General features: G+C 39.1%; 1 long non-coding RNA gene and 1 pseudogene across 2 annotated transcripts; both read right to left on the bottom strand.

Annotated features, from left to right (window-relative positions):
- Window positions 1-6,788: 6,788 nt before the first annotated feature.
- On the bottom strand, window positions 6,789-9,716 carry LOC145819666 (nigrin b pseudogene; annotated as a pseudogene).
- A 3,631-nt stretch (window positions 9,717-13,347) lies between these two features.
- LOC114321988 (uncharacterized) lies at window positions 13,348-19,054 on the bottom strand. 2 transcript variants are annotated; one of them, XR_014361591.1, is made up of 5 exons: window positions 17,916-19,054; window positions 17,303-17,440; window positions 17,031-17,125; window positions 16,774-16,922; window positions 13,348-16,349 (listed from the first exon to the last, which is right to left on the bottom strand). It is a non-coding gene; the product is annotated as an uncharacterized LOC114321988 (long non-coding RNA). The 2 variants fall into 2 exon arrangements; XR_014361590.1 differs by having other exon boundaries at window positions 17,667-19,053.
- Between the last annotated feature and the right edge of the window lie 308 nt (window positions 19,055-19,362).

The raw sequence follows: 19,362 nt of genomic DNA, 5'->3' as shown, positions 1-19,362 counted from the left end.
CATTCTTGCATACTGTTTTGGGTCCGGCCATCAACTATAAAGTGCATTATTTTTTGCCCCTCTTCAATATTGTTGAAGGGCCCCTTTGTGTTTAAGGCCAGCAACCACTACTTGCTTCTTTGTCCATCTTTTGGCCCTTTTCTTGCATGAGAGCTTAGCCATACCTGTGTTGGTTTTTGTGGTTTTCCATAAACTGTAAAACATCATATTTTGGGCCCCTCTTCAACATTGTTGAAGGGCCCTAATCTGTTTGGGGTCAGCAGCTGTGAGTTGTTTCTTTATCTCACATTTAGGGCTATTTTTGCATGCTAGTTTTGCCCTATTTTTGTTTGCTTTTTGGCCTCGCTTAGAACTGTAAACATGCTTGTTTTGGGGCTGCCTTGAATCTGTCTTCACATGTCATGATCAAATAATGCACGCTTTGTATAGCTGTAAGCCATTTCATGTACCTAGTTTCGCATTTCGGGAGAAATTCCATGCATCGGGTATCATTTTGCCATGATTCGGGACTGTTTTGCATCTCATTTTGCCTCTGAAAATTGCATGATCATATGCCATATTCCATGTTTTTCCATGTCTCATTAGAGTGGCATTTCGGTGCCTGAGGGTCGGTCCTCGGTTTGCGTGCACGCGTGCGCGCATTTCGAGTTGTCTTGTTTTCATCTGATGGCCTCCTATGTGAGTGTGGCTGAGGCTCTCTCATATTAGTGTAAGCCCATATCACATTTCCATGTCATTTACATTGCATATGCCATTGCCTCGGTTTGCGTGCCCGTGTGCACGCATTTCGAGGCATCTCATTTTTACAGCATAGTGCATACTAGGTTGTATCTTAGATCGCATTCTGTCATTTCCTCGATTTGCGTGCCCATGTACACGCATTTCGAGGCATGTCATTCCCCAGCAGAGTCGCCAGAAACTATAGACGTCCCCGAACGCCCCGGGAGGAACGAGCTCCCGTTCCGTTCATTTTGGGGTCACTACAGCTCAGGTACTCTCAAATTGTCACGGTTCTAAGTCTGAACCAAAGAGTCCAAATCCGGCAAATCGTTTTGAGAAAAACAGATTTTTGAAAGAAGTGCCAAACATGGACTGTTTTGCCAGATACAGAGTCGCCACCTAAATGTTTTTTAATGGGAAATTTAGGAAACCCTGACTCGGTGCCAAAGGCTACGTGTCCGTCATCACCAAAGTTGCCTCGGCTCGGGAACTTGAGTACAATTGGGGAAGGTCACTTCGTGAGCACCCCCGCTCGCCCGATCAAAGATCGGCCTCTACTAACCATGATATCTATTTTTGAAAACATTGTGAGTTCTTATTCCGGTTATTAGCCTAGGTTACTATGTGATGCGCACAGCATACAAGTATAGACTGGGTCGCCTGAATTGGAACAAAACATTTCATGTTTGTTTTTTTGAAAGATGGTTTGATGATGCTACCCGCAAGTAGGCTAAGACGTGGATTTGCCACCCTCAGGTGGGCTTAGAAAACATGATTTTGCCACTATCTAGTGGGCTTAAAACACATAGTGAATGAATTGTTCCAATCCAAATAACCCAACCTTCACCCACAGGCATTCAGGCAGTTATATCACATAAGCAATTAGCCTCATGGTAAGCATGCTATTCATGGCAGTCACTCACACACATGCAAGGATGCTAAAGCATAAAACTCACCGAGTACTCCAAGCCAAAACAGAAACTCATTAGAAATCATGCATGAATCCTAAGTATACAGAAATGCCTAATGCAACACATGCAAAAATGCAACTATGGCAGGCTCGGTTATTCTAAACATGGCATATGGAATGCGGCAACTAACATGTATTCAATTTGGAATTGAAAGTACAATGCAGTTAGTATGATGCGCCGAGCCCGGTGCATGCAATACAGATGAATGATGCAAACATGCTGTCATACTGTATGCTAATTTAAACATGCCCTAATCTAACCATCAAAAGCGGATAAATAAAAGGGAGAAAGACGTGGGGTTGGAAGACATACAACACACACACGCACACTTATTACAACATTGCTCTCGCGCAGAGGGTCCGAATAAATATACAGTCCCGAATAAAAGAATATTACTGTCCAAATATTATAGTCCGAATAATGTACAAATTCCTAATTAATTAACAAATTAACTAAGAAAATAAATAAACTGGCATGCAAGCCAGGGACTGCCTTGATTCCATTTCGGATGATGAATGATGCATGCCCGGGTTGCCTTTGCGCAGAAATCCATGACGATGCCCCAATTAGCCTCTGTTTGCACCTATTCTTGAAATGCGTGCCAAGCCTCGGAAGACCGCTGATTCTTCATTTTGCTGCAACAGAGAGCAGGAAAGGGGCATGGCAATGTATTTTCACAGATATATGCATGCCTCGATCCTCGTGCCACCAATCACGCATATCGATGCATGATGGCAGAGGAGTCGAAATGCGCAACTCAATATAGAATGAATGCACGTATAAACACAATAAGAATCTAACTCCATCATGGATGATCCGGCGTGTCGGTGACTAGGGAATTGAGACATGTTCTGTCACTCGGAGTACGAAACGTACCTCGTTTCCCGTGCCTGGGCTAACTCCTATCCCGAACACGATGCAATATGCGTGACATGCATGAATGCAACTAAGATACAGCCTAGTATGCACAATGCTGTGAAAATGAGATGCCTCGAAATGCGTGCACACGGGTACGCAAACCAAGAAAATGACATACGCAATGTAAATGACATGGAAATGTGATATAGAATGCAACATGGACTTATACTAACATGTGAGAGCCTCAGCCACGCTCACATAAGAGGCCGATGGATGAAAATGAAGTGCCTCGAAATGCGTGCACACGGGCACGCAAACCGAGGCAATGGTATATGCAATGCAATATGGCTAAAATGGCATATAGAATGCAACATGGACTTACACTAACATGAGAGAGCCTCAGCCACACTCACATAAGAGGCCGATGGATGAAAATGAAGTGCCTCGAAATGCGTGCACACGGGCACGCAAACTGAGGCAATGGCATACGCAATGCATTATGGCTAAAATGGCATGGAAAATGCAACATGGACTTACACTAACATGAGAGAGCCTCAGCCACACTCACATAAGAGGCCGATGGATGAAAATGAAGTGCCTCGAAATGCGTGCACACGGGCACGCAAACCGAGGCAATGGCATATGCAATGCAATGGCATAGAAATGATATGAAAACATGCTAATGAGATTTCAGCACTGAAATGTGGGGGAAAACAGCCCCGAAACGAGGCGAAAGTACACCCGATGCACGGAATGGTCCCGAAACATGAATTTTGGCACCCGAAATGGCCTATAGCTATACCAAACATACAAAATTGGCACATGCAATGAATAGACAGAAGCAAGGAAATCCCAAGATAAGAATTTTTCCAGTTCAAAACATGGCCAAACAGCAAGCAAAGATAGGGCAACAATGGCATGCAAAAATGGCCCTAAACATGAGATTATGAAGCAACTCACAGCTGCTGTCCTCAAAAAGGTTAGGGCCCTTCAACAAAGTTGAAGAGGGGCCCAAAATATGATGTTTTCCAGAACTATAAAAACCCCAAAAACAAACACAAGTATGCCTGCACTCCCATGCAAGAAAAAGGGCCAAAAGGTGGCCAAAGAGGCAAGTGGTATATGCAAAGCCCAAACTGAAAAATTCCCTTCTACAACATTGAAGAGGGACCAAAAATATGACTATTTACAGAACTGTAAAAACTCCAAAACAGTATACAAACATGCTAGAAATGCAATGCAAAATAAGGCTCAAAAGAGGCTATAACACAAAGTCTACAAAATATTCACCAAAAAGCCAAAGACCCTTAATGAAACATGTTAAGAAGGTCAAAATAAGACTATTTCTAGGCCTGTAAAAAGACCAAAAACAGAAGCATGATAGGCTGCCAAAGCATGCAAGAAAATGGCATTCAAGGAGGATATTGAAGCAAGTGCAATATGGAGGGCTCAAACCGGGTTGAGCCCTTAATGAAACAAGAAAATGAGCTCAAAAAAATGACCTTTTCAGTTTTGGTCGGAGCTCAAATCAATAAGCATGTATGGCTTATAAATGGTGCAAGAAATGGACCAAAAAGGGGGGGAATGCTACTCACCCTTGAAGACCAATGCTTTTGTTGCTTCTTGGACCAACTTTGATGAATCTAAGCTGCTGGAGTTCCTCCCCTTGCTGCTGAAATGGAGTGGTGATGGTAGAGCTTGAAGATGATGAAGAAATGGAGCCCAAAACTTGAAGGAAATGGGGTGATATGTATGTATATGCTCCAACCAATCCTTCTAACCCTCTTTCTTGAGTTGGGAGGCCAGCAATCTATGCAAGGGAGGGAGAGAAGACCCTAGGCCAAAGTGGAGGGAATTGAGGCTCTTGTTCCCCCACAAAATATCCCCCGGATATAGATATTTTCTGGGGGAAACAGCTGTACAGCTGTAAAGTGAACAGTGTGAGCATCATGGCCGGCCAGGTATTTTTGTTGCAGGTGGCCGGCCGGCCACCACCCCTAGCCGGCCGGCTAGGGGTCAAAAAGTCCAAGTTCAAATATTGGCTGGCCACCACAAAAAGGTGGCCTCCCGGGTCCTCTCATCACAACCCTGTGGTTCGAATTTGGAAACTCTAAAACAGGAGAGAGAACAAGCCATTTTGAGGAGGGGTTCAAAAGGTTCAAATGGAATTAATGGCCGGCCATAAAATTTTAGGGTCCTCCCATGTGTGTACATCACAAATATGTGGTTTGGGTTTGAAGAAAATGGCTCCAAGGTGTTCAACGTTGGCTCGGAAGTGCGAAAAACGGGTGTCGGAGGGCGAAAATGGAATATAACTGGTTGCCAAGATAATTGCTGGCCTCCCACCCTTCAGTGACCTCCCTGGTGATAAAACAGAGGCACCTACCAAAAATGAACAAAAACCGATGCAAAATGAAAGTTCGGGGGCCAAAACGCGCAGTTCGGGGTCCCGAAAATGGGCTGTTAAGCACCGAAAGTGGCATTCGGCCACGAAGTGGGTTTCTCAGACCCCAGTGTCCCTCAAAAGGGAGTAAATAGGAGGTATGCCAAAATTTAGAGCAAACAGAGATGGTTAAGCGGTCCCGAACCGAGGCACACGGCCTAACGGCTCCGAAAACCGGAAACCGGACTCGGAAATGGGCAAAATGGCCTGCGGCCGCGAAATGTAGCCCACGGCCACTAAGAGATGGTCTACGGGACCTCTCCCTTCCGTCGGGAAAAGAAACAGAGAAAATCGAGTCTGGTTCGCAAACCGAGGCAAGGCACAGAAGAGGGTTCGAAAGTCCGGAGGCAGGGCTCGCAGCCAAGACTCTGAAACTTCTGAACGAGCACATTATGCAATATCACCAAGTGCTCAACTGGTGACGTCTGAGTCTCAAGGTCGGTCAAAAATGGGGTGTCTACATCAAGTAAAAGAGACATGGAACATGAAAATTGAAATTGAAACCCTTCACTATTGCCTTCTATATTTTTTGAAACTGAATTGAGGTGATTGATGGAAAGGATTAAAGAAGAATGGTGTAGCATAGGGGTTTATTTCAGTTTGTTTGCTCGGTTATGCTCAAGTTTTTGCTTCTTGTGTGAAAGAACTACTCTCTTTGTTAGGGTGATTACGAGAACTCACTGCTAAACAAGATATTACATGGTAGCATATCAAAGACTTCTAGTTTTTGAAAGAAGTTAACGATTAGTAAGAATGCAACTATAACTATGTATTCCAGTTTGCATCCTTGCGTAGTGAAAAGTATTCCAAGGAAAATTATATAACTTCAAAGAGAAATAGCTTATCATAACTAAGTAATGGACATAGATCTAATCCTTTGATTGATGAAGCTTGAAAGGATTAGGGGAAATGACAACATCCACTAGTGAAGATTAGTTTAGTTCTCACAACCAGAAACGCAATATAAAATCTAAAAAAAATTTATTTCATTTTCGTTGCTTCTCCTTTTATGAAGAATCAACCCCACAATAAATGAGAAGATGTGAAAAGAAAGACACCAGAAAGAGATCAAGCATATACTATCCTAACATCAGCAAACAAATTATTTGTGTTTCTGGAAGATCCATTAACTAATAAACAGGGAAGTATTCTTGTTAGTACTAATCAAATCATGGAAAAGCTAATAGCATATATTGTAGCTATCCCATGCATATATCAGTAAACAGTAATATAACTAGTGATGCCAACAAACTAAAATCTTGGATATAAGAATTTAACTTACCATCCTTCTTATTTGTCCATTGCATGTTGCTGGTTTTGCTATTGCTTTATGGATTGGTGATTGTTCCTAGTTAGTGTGTAGGTGTGTTGTGCTTCATGTGTTATGTGGACGGGGATTATGGAGTTACTCCTATAGCCTAGCTGTTGTGCTTCACAATTGGTTGCTGCTACGTCTAATTGTGTATACGAACAGAATTTATGTTATTTAACTTATAAAAAAAATGATTTGATTTTGTAGGATCAGTTTGATCTACAAGGCAATCCGAGTGATGTAGCAAGGACTTTAAACACACAGTTTGGTCGGCAATTGAGTGGCTTCACCTATAGGATGCACAAACAATACAAGTAACTTAAGGATGCAAGAGAGAAGGAGTACGCGAGAAGCCACCCACTTGCAAGTGTTACTCTTAATCAGTGGACATCTCTAATTGACAAGAAGTGGAATAGTAAAGAATTCATGGTCAAATGTTTTATGTTAATTGTCAAAAATTAAATTTCTTCTTACTAATGTTAAGTTTTTTTTTATTTTTTTATTGGTGTTTCAATCGTGTAGGAACAATCACTAACTAATGTGAATAATAGGATGAAAATGAAAACAAAACATAGATGTGGATCAAAATCAATCCTGATCAGGGTGCACAGCTCGATGCGTTCTACTATTTTATTTTATTGGATTAGTAGGCTTTGTTATTTAAATATTTGAAATAACATTCAAAAACAAATGAATCAGATAATTGCAAATGGAAAAGTACTCGATTTGGCAAAATTTTACAAGTCCATCCACTATAATTCGAACATGCATGAATGGATTTCGTCGAAGAGCCAAGCTAATTATGTATGTACAAGGCAATGCATAGTAATTTTGATAAAATTATTTATTTTGCTTTGCAGGGTAGAATAACTAATAATTGTTCAATTTGTTTTAAATTAACAGGACAACATGATACAGACGCAAGCAGAATACCTCTCGCAGAGTGGTGTGATCCCCTTGAGCCTAGAGGAGTTGTCAGTCAAGGTGCTTAAGCTAAGGTCAGGTTATGTGAAAGGACTCAGCATGAGACCTTCTTCTTCTATGAAGACTACTGTTGCACCTGCTGAAAGTAGTGACTATGTCCAACGCCTTGAGATGCAAATAGCACAGCAAAATGAACAAATTGCAAGATTTCAAAAGTCAGAGAAGAAACAAAGCAAGAACATACAAAGTATCATAGAGTTTTGAGGCAGAAATGTATCACGGAAAATTTTGAGAGTGGGGAAAGTTTAGATTCTGATGGACAAGCTTCTTGGTTAGTATATTATGTTTATATGTTAATTTAGTAGAAGATTTCTTCTTCAACTAGGGTAGAATAAAAAACTACTTTTGACATTTAGGCACAAGGTCCTAGGAAAATAGTGAAATATGCATTTTAAGTTGGTCCCTCTTTTTAACTCCTGACTAGTTCTCAAGGCTGATATAGCTACTGTTGAAGCCTAACTGGGTTTGACTGGTGCTGATGAATAAATTGTTGAGTTGAAGTGCTGTAACATCGTGGAAAAAGTAGGATTTGTTATTTGCACCACTAAAAGCCACCAAATAAAGGTTTACCACATCTATTGCCAAGGTGACTATGTCGCCATTGATAAGACTGACCAGAACGAACTGGTTCCCAACCAGCACTTCACTTTCAGGGTTAAGCACTATTAGACCATTTATTGTACGGGTTTCCTATGACAAGATTTCTCGCAGTTCCCCTATGAAGTCTCTATATGTGGTCCAAGTGGCACCTACCACATTGAAGGAGATGGAGGAATAGGCCTGGATGTCGACTTGGATTCTAAGGCTGCAAATTGCGAGAACAATGTATAATATTGCTGTTACCACTCTCATCTTGCTATACTTGCTATATGCTATGAGGATATATATTCATATGTATATATATATATATATATATGATACACTATATATATTATATTCATGTAATTTGATGCTCAACTCGAGGAACACGAGGGCAGCTCTTTATGTCAGATTGCCATGTGGACGAGAAGTTATTAGTTGATTTTGGGGTATTGTCACATGATGTCTTAATAATATTGTGATTAATAGAAGAGATATAATTAACGAATTTATATTAACTAATTAAAAAATAAGAAAAAAATGATAAATTATAATTGAAAAAGGGTACACTACAAGAAATTTCACTTTTGGTGACTAAAATTTTAGTCACCAAAAGCCTTATTTTAGTCGCCAATTACTTTTGGTGACTAATATATTTGGTCACCAGATTGGTCACTAATAGTTCGTCGGGGAAGACAATCGGGGACTAAAACTTTAGTCGCCATATATTTTTTAAGAATAATTAAATATATATATTTTTTACTTTTAGTGACTAAATTATTTAGTAGCCAATTGAGCATGTATGTTTGGCGACTAACTATTTAGTAGCCAAAAGTTTCACTTTTTGAGAATTGGCGACTAAAAATTTAGTAGCTAAAAGTTTCCTTTTTACAATTGGCGACTAAAAGTTTAGTGGCCAAAAGTTTTACTTTTTGACAATTGGTGACTAAAAGTTTAGCAGCCAAAAGTTTCACGTTTTGACAATTGGCGACTAAAATTTTAGTAGTCAAAAGCCAACCTGTGATATTTGTTTAGTCGCCAAAATGTTTCATTTACTTTTTATAATTTGTTCTATAATATTTTTTGCGCCACCTGTAACCTGTGCATATACAAAATTATTCATCCATTCATTCATTCATTCAATTCTCAACCATTCAATAAAAATATTTCTCCACAACCTATAGCATTCAATTTTCAACCATCTACAAAACTTAACTATTAACCATACATATCAAAGAAAATAAGAAGCCATAAACATAGTATAATCCAACAAATACATATACCATCCAAACCAACAATTAAAATTAAAATTAAAAAAAAAAGTTTAATAACAAAATGTAGACGTGCCCAAACGTCCCGAGATAATCCTGTTTTGTTCATTAGGACTTACTACAATTTGGACTCAATGTCACAGTCCTGTATCTAATCTCGCGGAGTGCAATACAAGACCGATGAATCATCAAAGAGTCTAAATCCGGCAAACCGTTTTGAAAAACTGATTTTTAGAAAGAAGTGCCAAACATGGACTGCTTTGCCAGATATAGAGTCGCCACCTAATATTTTATTTTGGGGTAATTTAGGAAACCCTGACTCGTGCCTAAGGCCACGTGTCCGTCATCACCAAAGTTGCCTCGGCTCGGGAACTAGGGTACGATTGGGGAAGGTCACTTCGTGAGCACCCCCGCTCGCCCGATCAAAGATCGGCCTCTACTAACCATGATATCGAGTTTTGAAAACATTATGTGCTCTTATTCCGGTTATTAGCCTAGATTTACTATGTGATTCACACAACATACAAGTATAGACTGGATCATTTGAGTTGGAACAAAACATTTCATGTTTGTTTATTTGAAAGATGGTTTGATGGTGTTACTCGCAAGTAGGCTAAGACGTGGATTTGCCACCCTCAAGTGGGCTTAAGAAAACATGATTTTTCCACTCTCAAGTGGGCTTAAAACTCTCAATTGGTGAATTGTTCCAATTCAAATAACCCAACCTTCACCCACAGACATTTAGGCAGTTATATCACATAAGCAAATAGCCCCATGGTAAGCATGCTATCATGGCAGTCACTCACACGCATGCAAGGATACTAAAGCATAAATACTTACCGAGTACTCCAAACCAAAGAAAGAAGCTAATTAGAAATCATGCATGAATCCTAACTATGCTGAAATGCCTAATGCAACACATGCAAAAATGCAATTAAGATAGGCTCGGCTATTCTAAAATGGCATATGAAATGCAACAACTGATACACGTATTCTACTCGGAATTGAAATACAATGCAGTTAGTATGATGCGCCAAGCCCGGTGCATGCAGGACAAATAAATGGATGCAAACATGCGAGCATAAGTATGCTAATTGAAACGTGCCCTAAACTAACCATCATAAGCTGGTAAATAAAAGGGAGAAAGACATGGGGTTGGAAGGCATGCATCACACACACACGCACACTTATTACAAAATTGCCCTCCTCGGAGGGTCCGAATGAATAGTACAGAATAAACTAGCTAATCTAAGCTAATTAAACTAATTATTACACAACATTAATTAATTAACGAATTAACTAAGTAAGTAAGGAAACTAGCATGCAAATTAAACAAAATGGACAGCCTCAGCTCTGTTCCGAATGATAGGGATGCAAGCATGCTCAAGTTGCCTTGTCGGGAAATCCATCGCGATGCCTCAATTTGCCTCTGTTTGCAACTGGTCCCAGAACACTGTACAAAGCTCTAGAAGGCTGCTAACCAGCTTTTGTTGCTGGTTTCCAGTTTGCTGCAACAGAGAGCGAGAAAGGGGCATGGCAAAGTATTTTCAACATATATGTGTATGACCACTCTCCCCATCATTGCACAAGCTCCAGGGAGTGTAGTCCTCGATCCTCGTGCCACCAATCATGCATCTCGATGCATGATGGCTGAGGAGTCGGATTTCACGACTCGATGTAAAATGAATGCACATATAAACACAACAAGGCCTAAACTCCATCATGGGTAATCTGGAGTGTCGGTGACCGAGAATCGAGGCACGTTTTGTTACTTGGAGTATGAAACGTCCCTCGTTTCCCGTGTTTGGACTAAACCCTATTCCAAACACAATGCAATGTACATGGCATACACAATACGACTAGCATGCAACCCTAAACGCAATGCAACCTAATCGTGCTAGCATGCGAGGGATGATATGCAAACATGCAACTAGCATACACAATGCTATGAACTAAGAATGGCATACGTAATGCACATACGAAGATGGACATGCACGAAGACATGAACACGACATACACAATGCGACGATCAAGCATGCGACAACATGGATGTGGCATACATAATCCAAGATGGACTTAAACTAAAATGAATGGGCCTCAGCCACACTCAAATCAGTGGCCATACATGATGAAAATGAAGCAACAACACACATGCAAACATGCACAAATGCAAGGGACCAAACCTAAGGCACAAAGTGCAACTCCACCAAAGCATGGTAAGCATGAAATATGGCATACAATCACATATTTTTCAGCTCTAAAATGACATGCAAGATGGTCCAGAATCATGCAAACACCTCACACAATGCATGCTAGATGGCCCAAATACCGAAACTAGTGAAGTGGATTACACTAGAGGTATGCAAAGCGATGAACAAATTGCCAAACCAGCCCCAAACAATCCCTATGCAGGCCCAAAACAGTAGGAAAATGGACTAAAATGGTGGCTCAAAAGGCACGGAAATGAAGCTCATGCAATAGTCCATAAATGAGGCATACAAGCACAACCCTCAAATGCATTTAAGGAGTGGAAAACATGGGAACATGGCAACCTTACATGCTCTGAAATACCATGCACAATGACCCCAAAACATGCAAACACCTCAATATAAGCATGCAATAGGCTTCAAAACTCAAAGCTAGGCAAGGGTATTGCACTACAACCATGCATAGCAAACATCATTCAACCATGAGGCCTAAAAATAGAGCTAAGTCAGTCCAAAACATGCACAAAATCATTTTATAACATGGCCAAAATATGCTAGAATCAAAGACCAAAACAACATGCATTATAAGCTAGTGAAGAGGATTTACACTACAAGCATGTGAAGCATTTAAGAGGCCACTAAACCAGCATAAGATAGAGGTATGACATGCCAAATAAAGCCCAAAAATCCACTGAAACATAGTTAATGCATGCAAGAATGAGATGCTCCTTTGATATGCTATGAAGAGGGTTATTCTACACATGCAAGATGGACATCCAATATGGAAAAACAAGCTCTGGAAAGAGCCTATATAGGTCCTAAAACTCATCAAAAATGGCCTAAAACATGGCTTGGAAGCATGAAAATAAGGGCTCCTTTGTAAGGCTAAAAATGCTAGAAAACAAAACAAGGAGAGAGAGGGTCACCCCTCTCTAATTTTGGCCCTCAAAACTACATCCTAACCACTGAAAATCCGCTGGATTTTAGTGGCTAAAGGGCCAAGCAAATCTCAATACAAAAGCCTTAGGGCATGGCTCAAAACAAGGCAAAATGAAGCATGCAAGGGGGTAGATGACCCCCAACAACAAAATGACCTTAAACAAACATGAAAAGGACCTCAAAACAAGACTTTTTTTAGTTTACACCAAAGCTCAAATATTTCTGCAAGTATGGCTAAAAGATGGAGCAAAATAAAACTTAAAAGAGGGAATAGTGTGTTACCCTTGTAGCTTCAGCAAAACCAGTAGCTTCTTGGACCAAAAACCAGCTCTTTGTGACCTCTCAAGACCCTCCAAGAATCTTAGATCAATGGTGGAGGTGTGTGGCTATGAGGTGTGGCGTTAAAGGCCAAGAACGAACACCCTTTCTAAACCTAGAATGTAGAGATATAGAGAGATATATGTGCTTTTCCTTAGACAAATTTTTTTCAACCTCTCTAAAGGAGAGGGAGGCCCTCTCTTATAGAGAAACAAGAGGGTTTAAGCTTCTTGGAGAAGTTAGAGCAAAAGGTTCAAGCTTCTTGGAGAAGCTAGAGCAAAGGTTCAAGAGGTTCAAACTTCCTCAAGAAGCTAAAACAAGGGTTCAAAAGGCTCAAGCTTCCTCAAGAAGCTAAAACAAGGGTTCAAAAGGTTCAAGCTTCCTCAAGAAGCTAAAATGAAGGTTCAAAATGTTCAAGCTCTCCAAAAACCGTGCCAAACGGAGAAAGTTAAGCGGTCCTGAATCGAGGCGCACGGCCGACAACTCCGAAAATCGGAAACTGGTCTCCAAACAGGAACAGTGGTCTACGACCACGAAAAGTAGCCTACGGCCACTGAGAGATGGTCTACGAGACCTTTCCCTTCCTTTGGGAAGAGAAAACAGAACTTGGTTCGCAAACTGAGGCAAAGCACAAAAGAGTCTCGAGGTCCGGAGGCAAGGCTCTCAGCCGAGACTTTGTAACCTCAGAACGAGCACAACATGCGTCATCATTGAGTGCTCAATCGATGACGTCTGAGTCTTAAGGTCGGTCAAAAATGGGGTGTCTACACAAAACATATTAGGTGTACATGTTTTTGATAAACAAAAAATATAATGTAAATTGCGTACATGCAAACATCATCAATCTGGCCCAAAAACATCACTATATCCATGCCAACATCGTCAATCTACAACAAAAATCAGTGAGGTATGTAATAAAAAATACAGAGCTTGAATTTTGTTTAAATAGAATATGGTTCAATTTATTTAACAAGTAATTTAGCTTATGGAGAAGGAAAAAATTAGATAACTAACTCAGTTGAATTTAAATGAATAACAGAACGAATATATCAATTGATATAGCAAGACTAAATAAAGAAAAATCAGTCAATGATTCCTTTTAGCTTAACAAATTGTTATTTCAAAGATTTCAACTAAAATAGGCAAATAATGATTTATGAGGATATAACAGTTAATTTAAGATGAATAGAACAATATTTATTATAACTGATATAGCAATACTAAATGAGGGAAAATTAGTGAAGTAGCTAATTGAAAACACTATAAGATTTGAATATGCAAGCAGTGGCTTCAACAGATTAAGATTTGGAGCTATTGTGGGCTTGATTCAGTACATGTTTGAGCACCAATTACACTGTCAATAAGTTAGGCTCGTGGCTTAGAATTTTGAGAAGCCTAAGAGACATTTTATCAAACAGTTTGAAGGCAAGAAAAAAAAAACAAAAAAACAAATCATTTGTTATAAGAATCCAAATCCAAAGCAACAACAAACTATTTTGACATTATAAGAATCCAAAGCAATAATCCATCTATAAGAATCCAAAACAACAATGCATCTTGAAGGTCTGATTTGGTTGTTTACGAAGGGATTAAAGAGACCGATTCAGTGAGGTTTAGGGCAGAAATAGAGACCGCCATGGCGCTCTTCTTCATCTTCACCCCCTTAACGCCCTTTTCCGGTCAAGTTTAATGCATTTTCGGCTCTAATTCCCAACCTACACTTTCTAATTACATTTTGTCTATTGTCACAGGTCCTATTTGTCATAGGGTAGGTGGTTGTGACATTCGTACAGTGGTTCGGGGGCTATTTCGCATTTTTGCCCCCTCAACGCCCTTTTTCAGTTAAGTTTAATGCGTTTTCGGCTCTAACTCTCAATCTACACGAGCTAATTGCATCTTGTCTATTGACACAGGTCCTATTTGTCATACAGAAGTTGGCTGTGACATCCATATGGTGGTTATGGGGCAGTTTTTCCTATTCGCACCCTTAACGCCCTTTTTCGATTAAGTTTAACGCGTTTTCAACTCTAACTCGCAACCAACTCGTGCTAATTACATTTTGTATGTTGTCACAGGGAAGCTAGCCATGACATCTGTACGGTGGTTCAGGGGCTGTTTCACAGTTTTCCCCCTTAACGCCCTTTTTCGGTTAAGTTTAAGGCATTTTCGACTCTAACTCCCAACCTACACGTGCTAATTAAATTCTGTCTATTATCACAAGTCCTATTTGGGATGAGAAAGTTAGTTGTGACATCCATACGGTGGTTTGGGGGCTATTTCGTATTTTCGCCTTCTTAACGCCATTTTTCAGTTACATTTAAGGTGTTTTTGGATCTAACTCTCAACATACATGTGCTAATTACATTTCGTCTATTGTCACAGGTCCTATTTGTCATAGGGAAGGTGGATGTCACATTCGAACGGTGGTTCAGGGGCTGTTTTCTAGTTTCGCTCGCGTTAAGGCATTTTAGGCTCTAACTTCCAACCTACACATGCTAATTACATTTCGTCTATTATCACAAGTCCTATTTGGCATGGGAAAGCTAGATGCGACATCCATACGGTTTGGGTGTTGTTTTGAATTTTTGCCCCCTTAACGCCGTTTTTCAATTAAGTTTAAGGTGTTTTCGGCTTTAACTCCCAACATACACGTGCTAATTACATTCTGTCTATTGTCACAGGTCCTATTTGTCATGAGAAAGGTGGCCGTGACATCCAAATGGTGGTTCGGGAGTAGTTTCGCAGTTTCGCCCCCTTAACGCCCTTTTTTGATTAAGTTTAAGGCGTTTTCGGCTCTAACTCCCAACATACATGTGATAATTACATTATGTCTATTGTCACAGGCCCTATTTGTCACGGGGAAGGTGGTTGTGACATCCGAACGTTGGTTCAGGGGCTTTTTCACAGTTTCGCCCCCTTAACGCCCTTTTTCAGTTAAGTTTAAGGCGTTTTCGGCTCCAACTCCCCACATACATGTGCTAATTACATTTCATTTATTTTCATAGCTCCTATTTGTCATGAGGAAGGTGGCCGTGACATCTGAACGGTGGTTCAGGGGTTGTTTCGCAGTTTCGCCCTCTTAACGCCCTTTTTCGGTTAAATTTAAGGCATTTTCCACTCTAACTCCCAACCTACACGTGCTAATTACATTCTGTCTATTGTCACAAGTCCTATTTGTCACGGAGAAGGTGGTCATGACATCCGTACGGTGCTTCGGGGGCTGTTTCGCATTTTCATCCCCTTAACGCCTTTTTTAGGTTAAGTTTAAGACATTTTCGGCTCTAACTCCCAACCCACACGTGCTAATTACATTCCATGTGTTGTCACAGGTCCTATTTGTCATGGGGAAGTTGGTTGTGACATCCCTATGTGCGCTAATTAAATCCCGTATGTCCCCACAGGTCCTATATATATATATATATATATATGTATGTATGTACAAGACAAACTCCAAATAAACAAAGATCATTTCAAAATGCATCCAATTGGAAGCATCAATTCTTTGTATAAATTTTCAAGAAAAATTGGCTACAAAAAATAAAAATGAAAGAAGGAAAGGCAAAGTAATCAAAACTAATTATACAGCAAATATCAAAATGACAAGCATTATGAAGAGCATCAAGTCATAAAGTCAAACCAAAGTTTGGAGGTAATAAAGATTGATTCAAACTAGAGTTTGGAGGTAATAAAAAAATTCCCGGGCTTCACGATACCATCTTCAAACAACTTCTTCAAAACCAAACCAATCTACAAGGAAAGAAAACTAGATTAGTGCCTCCAAAACCTTCCAAGAAACTTAGAAATTTTCTCATTCCAAACAAATTATCTTTGACCATCGAGGTGGGTAAGTCTATTAAAATCAAATCACCAATTACACCATTAATGTAGTCAGTTGCAAATATGAATTCTAAATCATGGTAAGGATCAGAACTGATGAGACCTATCCCAGAACACATAATGGCTTGGCTTACTCACAAAGAGGTTCATTATTGTTTAAGGTTATTGTGATGTAACCAAAGTATGGAAAAAATAAGAAATTTTTTTCGTCAGATATTTTTAAGAAAAATGATACTTATATTGTAAGATCAACAATCATTATAACAAAAAGAAATATGTCCACGCCAAAAAAAATAAAATAAAATAAAAAATAAAAAACCACATTTTAGTTTACCTATATGCATCAACAATTTCCTGAAATGCATTTGTAAAGTGGTTGGTTCTGAAGTATGTTAGAGGTGGTTCCACAACATCCATTGTGTGAAATATTATACCCACTTGTGAATTGCTATCAATTGTAGCCCGTTGCAGTGCTTCATGAATCTGCACATAATAAAACCTTTTCCTTTTTGATAATAATGTAATAAATAATGGAAGCAATTGCAGATATTTTGCCCAAAACAAGAATGACATAAGAGGAGACCAAAGTACTTGAGTTTTGGCAATTATTGGACACCAACCATCTCTGACAAGACATTTTTTTGTAACATCAAAATTCAGCATGTTCAGTTTATCATACACAAAACCTGAAACAAATGAGAAATATAGAAATACATGTATCCCATAAAGACAAAAAGGCCCATACATATTTTACTTGTCATAAGAAAACTGAACTACATAATGTGCTACACAAACATCAATCAAAAATAAAAGGAACATTGCAAGCATGTAGAAAAATGTAGCCAGTCAATTTAACAGCATACTTATTAAGTTAGTTGCCTTTGTTTCATTATATCTTCGGGTACGAAATAGCAAATTGCACCAAATGCTTCACAAATTTTCAATATTTTTGTCTTTGCTTGTTCCTCCAAGAAGAACACTACAATAACAATTTTCTCAACCTGCACATGCAATATACAAGCAAAATTAGTTGAATTTAGAAATCCAGGCCATAGTCTTCAAAGCAATAGAAGTACACCAACATAGCACTCTAGTGAAGAAAGCATACTATTAAGAAGTAGAATATATTCAAGGCTTTCAGATTACAAGCTATAGTAAGAAAATACGTAGAAAGAAAATTTATCCCAAAAGACCAAAAGATAATAATATAAATAAGAGAATGACCACTTCAGTTGATGCAGGATCCAAGATTTGTTCATCAGTTGGTGCCTGATTGAAAAGCATGTTGCCATTTGTAGCACGAAACAACATCTGCTCAAACTTAAGAGCTTTGGATTTACTGATAATGACACTAATAAATCTTAAACCAGATTGATTGATGGCCCAGGTTGCTCTCTTGTAGAATGGATTATCTATACTAAACGAAATCATGTTTATTTATCTACCTAAACAGTATTTGACAAAGCAGACAATTACCTGTTCAAGTAAAGATGTTGTATCTACATAGACATCATTAGAGTACACCAGATCATCTAACTCTCTTTCCTCCTTAACTGCATGACTCTTACTTGAAACAAGGAAATCACTTGCCTGGAATTGCGCTTGAGAAGGCATAAGAAAAGCATCTAAAACTATATTTTGGATTGAAGCTTCATATATGCACATACTCAAGAAAGAAAGAACACTAAAATTATTTGGCACAGATTTATTCAGCCACAACCTTCATACTATATTTATACTCCATCTAAGTACTAGACATGTTAATAAGAATGAAGCAGAGATCATTTGATGGCTTGGGGCTCATCAGCCATTGTTTGAAAGCATTGGTTCGTAAAAAATTCTTACTATCAAACACCTCAATGCTTTCAAACACCTCATTTTATACTTTCTCTCATATATAAATTTGATATTAAGATTCACCTAATAGTGACACACTACCATAAAAAATAAAAATAAATAAATAAATAAAAGAAGTTAACCCTTACAGTCAAAATTAAGAATATGAGAGTCATCCAACAAATTATTTAAATCTTAATTTCTTCAATTAACAATAATTCCTTATAGTAATAGAAACAGTTGTAATAATTAATTTAAACAGAACACAATTATCATCAGCTTCCAAGAACCATTCGAATTAAATTGCAAAATCTCAACAGGTTCACTCTAAACTTCACATTTATCACCACTAATACCCATGAATTAGCACAAATGACCAAAGCCCTCTTTCCAATATGAAGAATTTCATCAACATTAGTGAAACTCAGTAGAGTATTCCGAGATACTTGATAGCTATCAACCCAGCTCTTAAACCCCCCAAAGAAGGACACACAACCGTAGGGACCCCAAATTTTTCCTTGATAAACTCAAATGCCTCACTGAATCCAAATTTTGCCCTCAACAAAAACAAAGAGAACTGCAAAATTAGCCAGACAATCTACTAATGCAACCCCAAAATTACTGCAATTTGAAGAATTAAACCAAAAACAAGCTAAACAAGAAATTAAACTATATAAATAATATAAACCCTAGAGCAAGAGTGAGAAATGGGAAAATAGAGGAAGGGAAAGAGAGAGAGAGAGAGAGAAAATGAGTGAGAGAGAACATATTCATATCATGGCGGTGGCGGTGGCGGTGCGATTTGTGGCGGTGTGGTGGCGATGTGCGTCTTACAGTAAGCAATGGTGGTGAACGACTGCAGTGAAGTGAGGTTTGGTGGTGACTGGTTCTGTGTGTGTGTGTGAGAGAGAGAGAGAGGGAGAGAGAGAGAGAGAGAGAGAGAGAAGAGAAGAACCCTATTTTCAAAAATGCTAAGAAGAACTGGCGCCAATCTTTTAATGTTCCCACCAAAATTTTGTATGCCTTTGGCGATCAAACTTGTTGTTTGTCGCCAAAGGTTAATTTATACCAACTAATTTATTTAGTA

The sequence above is a fragment of the Camellia sinensis genome, chromosome 2 (assembly GCF_055761805.1).
Source record: "Camellia sinensis isolate YWXY chromosome 2, ASM5576180v1, whole genome shotgun sequence".
NCBI classification, from domain to species: Eukaryota; Viridiplantae; Streptophyta; class Magnoliopsida; order Ericales; family Theaceae; genus Camellia; species Camellia sinensis.
The sequence above is the reverse complement of the archived record's forward strand: the minus strand, read 5'-3'. Positions and strand labels throughout refer to the sequence as shown.